The following is a 4438-nucleotide window of genomic DNA, read 5'->3' as shown; positions in this document are numbered from 1 at the left end:
CAGAGGAGACTGAGGCTGTCTAGGAGTGGCTTCACAGGCTGCCACAGCTGCTAGTGACATGGTATTGATGCACACATTTAGTGCTGCTTTGGAGATTTCATGCATAGACCAAAAATGGTAAGGAAAGTGTCACTAATTATTGTTTAGGACACCTAAAGCTCCTGTCTGGGAGGGACAGCCTCTTGCACGTGCAGCAGATTGCCACAAAATAAAAGCAGGGAGGTTAAAAATGAGGGAAGGACTCTGTTCCTCTGGAAGCCATTAATTAGCTGCACGAAACTTCCCTACTTTCGAAAAAAACCCTGGCAGATAAAAACTTTTAAAACCAGCATTCATCTTTTTATAATATTATCCTTGCAGTAGACCAGAGGCTTCAAGTGCTTCCATGCCTGCAGAGTAGATATTTGAGTGAAATTGAATTGGCACAAATATATCTGCACATGCTCATGCAAAATTGATCAAAGCAGATTCTGACAACAAGTGCAGCAAAAGGTTTGTTCTCTGTAATTATTTGTCTTTTGGTATTGCCTCTTCTACTGTGCTTCAGCATACAGAAAAAGCAAAAGTCTGACAGGAATAGAGAAATATCTGAACAGTGTCTGTCGTTGGAAAAATCATATTAAAGGAACACCCTAAATCCATCAGCAGCACTAAGAAAATGTAAGCAATAGTCCTTTCCACAACTGACACATTACAAGTCCAAGTTTAAATTGGCTGCTGCTGCATCTCCATATGGTATAAGAACTGTGATCTCCCACATGGAAAGGAAGAGACCAGTTACCAAAAAAATGGGGGGAAAAAAAAGAGAGAGAAGAAGGGAAAAAGCAAAAGCTGAAGAATAATGCTTGGAAGCATTCAGTCTGGTCTGGTGCCAGCCCTATTTTGTGAAATATTCCTTATGCAGACAGTGAGTAACGTGTGCTTAAGATACAATAAAAAAGCATTAATCTACAGTGGGCTTTTAGGGATATGTTTAGTGTTAGGCATGTGTTATCCTGATTATAGTTGCATGCATGCTTAAGTGTTTATGTTAATCAGAATTATGGTTTTAAGAGTGCTTACAATAACCCAGACACAAATTCATCTTTTCTTCAGAAGGCCACATATCTTGCATCTCATTTTTCACATTTCTTGGAGCATTTTTCCATCAAGAATGTATTTTGTGCATAATGTTACATCTTCTGAGTATGTACATGAAACCCAGTGTATGTGGTGTGAGCATCACAGTACTGCTTCTCTCTTGTCCTGACTGCAGTTTCAGCACGCAACTGTATAATGCAAATAGCTGCATTAAACTTGTTTCCAAAAGTAATTTCAGCTTCTGGAGCTAAACATCAATTAAAATATTCTAAATTAAACTTGAAAGACAAAGCAATGTTAGCATTGTAGCTGGCTTTAATTAACTGCCTTTGAAGTTCCTCAACCATTCTTAGATTAAATGTTCTCAGTTTCAAGTAATGCCACTGAAAACTGTTCAAGGCCCATGGCACCCACTGGGTACTGATGTTCCAGAGGAGCACTCGACCCACCTGGGATTCTGTTCACACAGGAGGCAACAGAAGGTGCCAGTTTGCATTGCAGTGCACTCCTTGGTTCATGGTGTTCTGTGAAGTTGCCAGCTGTGGTGTCATCCAGCTGCCAACAGCCCCACAGAGCACCAAGCTGCTATCTTAGTGAGCATTTGGGCTTCAAGGAAGGAATGCTAGATACAGCAGCAGTTGTTGTGCACATTTTTCATTGTTCTTCCTTCATTGCCGCACAGCTGACGGCAGACTCCTACTCTGTTATTAGTGACTCAGAGGTTGAGCGTTGACCTGACAGAGCCGGAGGTAATGGATGAACAACAGCTCAGGTTCTGTGGGTAAGGAGTCGATCAACAGGATTTTGGAAGGGCTGTTATGACTTGTGAGAAGTTACTCAAAGCTAGAAGATTGGTCCAAAGGCTGTTAGTGTCCCTACAGAGCATTTACAGTGCCTTCTGCAAAAGCATGGTCTTACAGGAACTGCACTGGTAATGCCAAGATCAGCATCCTGTTTTCTGGTGGGCATCAGTTGTCCCAGTGACTCAAGGTGATCTGAGCTGAATCTCAAATGGAAGGTCTCCTTTCTGTTTAAAACAAACCCCAAACAATCCATGTTTTTTATGTAAAGGTTTGTTAAATGGAAGAAGCTTTGAGCTTGAGCTGCTAGCAAAAGATACATTTTAATGTTGAGTACAGACACAAACGCTATGCCCTGAAAAAAGGTACTTACACTCTCTATTCTTCTTCTGAGAGAGTATCTGAAGTTGTGCAGTCCCCTGTAGCTGTTGGCTGTGTCACCAGTAGATGGCAACATTGCTCATTCCATATAGTTTCCATATGCTTGGCGTGTCCTACCAAACAGACCTTTCTGTCCAGAGAAGACAAATCATTCTTCATATGTCTTTTAAACCACAACATGTGCTTGTCAGGAGGAGCTGTGTGTTATTAAGAGCACAGTTTGTCTCGGGTTTAGTTTATTTGCCTTGGGCAAATGAGAAAAATGTCTGCTGGTTTCAAGGGCTGTGTTATCTGGGTCTGACAGAGTCTGCAGTAGATTCAGCTGCGTTAGTGGGACACTTTATCTCCTCCAGCTGCTCCCAACCTTCCCTTTGCAGGAGGTTTCTGCCCCTGCAGAGCAGTTTGTATATGCATTCTTGAAATCACATTAGGAAGAATCATCTTGTTTAAGCAAACCCTGCCAATTTCACTGGAGGTAAATTAAAGAGAAGTCGCTCCAGCAGCATGGATGAGTAGAGCAGAAGTGCTGGGGTAAGTGTCTGGGGGTAGTTGGTGTTCCACAGGCAGGAGCAGATCTGTGCAGAGTCTGAAGGTCTCACTCCACAGAGGCGTGTCACTTAGGACTCACACTGGTTTTCTTCTAAAATAAATGTTGTTTCCTAAGCATAGGTGTGCAAACCTGCAGTGAGTTAGTAATACCTCTGCTTAGTCAGAGGCTTGGAACACAGACCTGGTGATTGCTGGTTTGATTACATGCTGTGGGGTTGGAAGAAAGCTGTAGTGAAGAGTTTTGTAGTACTCTGTGTTTGAGAAACAGACACAGTATTTACCTAACGGGGTAGATATTGTGGGGGGGAAAAAAAGGAGATTTTTGCATTAGGTGTATATTTGGTGCTTTCTTTCCTGAGCCCTAGTCTTTCTGCTTCCTTAAATTTTCCATAAAACAGCATGACATCTCAGTCCTCTTTGTTTCTTTCTATTTCTCTTTGTATCATGGTCTCACGAAACTTGTTCAGAAATGTCTTGGGTAGGAGAAAGACAAGCTACAAAAATGTGACTCTTCTTTAATGCTAATCTGTGTGGTTTTGCATACCTAGGAGATCAACCTCAGTCCTATTTTCTCAAGCTTAATTTTTCTTCAAAATTGAAATGTAATCCAGGACAGAGTGAAGTGATTCAGTAGCCTTTCACCTTAATATGGTAGCAATAAATCATGCTCCAGTCTAAAAGGGAGGCACTTTGGTGAGCTTGTATCAATTCCTTTGTACGTTCTTTAAAAAGACTGGATACCTGAATAGCAAGAAGATGGCTGATTAGGATTAAGATTTATTACTGGAATTACCTGGAGAGATCTGATGTCTGCAAGTGAATTAACTTTCTGTTATGTTGTATATTACATCTGATAGTATTTGCTAATATTATATCTGATCGTATTTGCTAATCCTGCATGTTTTACAGTTCCAAGATGCACTGCAAGATTTGAAAGTGAAAGTTATTTGGCAAATATGCAGGTTGGTGTGGCTAGGATGCTGAGGGAACTTGCAGAACTGCTGGCAGCATCAAGGTTCTCTTTGAGGGCCATTTTGATTTTGTCAGCAGTGTGTTGGTTGTGAGTCTGTTCTGTTTCTGACAGTGCCATGAGCTCACTATGGACCTTTAGCTAAATCACTGAACCTCTGTTTTTGTCTCCTCTCTCCTTAAGTAAAATGAGAAGGTAAAATACACATATATATAGATGTTTATAAAGTTTATAAATTGGAAAATACTTTCTAGTTTTAGGTACAGGGGTTAGTCTAACAGTGATATTTACATGTCTCATGTTCTCAAAGATTGAACTTTCTGACTTACTGTCCCTGTGTAGAAGACTTTACAGCTGCATTCTCTAAGTGCTGATATTTCATAGTAGTCTGATTTCTGTAATAAAATCCTCTTGTCCTAAGATCATTTGCCTATGGCTGCAATCTCAAATTGGATGGAAGGCCTTTTGATCTGGAAATAGATCATAGAGGTGGTGCTGAGCTGGAGTTTCAGATCACAGTATTGACCTCCAGCAGTCTCTGTGTCGGCTGCCAATCTCTGTGCCAATCTCTGTGCCTTGGCTCCCGCAGAATGGAGCGACAGCTTTCACTGATGCCGTGCTTTTATCCCGACAGGTCATCTCACCTCAGCGCATTCCT

The sequence above is a fragment of the Corvus brachyrhynchos genome, unplaced genomic scaffold (assembly GCF_000691975.1).
Source record: "Corvus brachyrhynchos isolate BGI_N302 unplaced genomic scaffold, ASM69197v1 scaffold191, whole genome shotgun sequence".
In the NCBI taxonomy this organism is placed as follows: Eukaryota; Metazoa; Chordata; class Aves; order Passeriformes; family Corvidae; genus Corvus; species Corvus brachyrhynchos.
Note: the sequence above shows the minus strand (reverse complement) of the source record.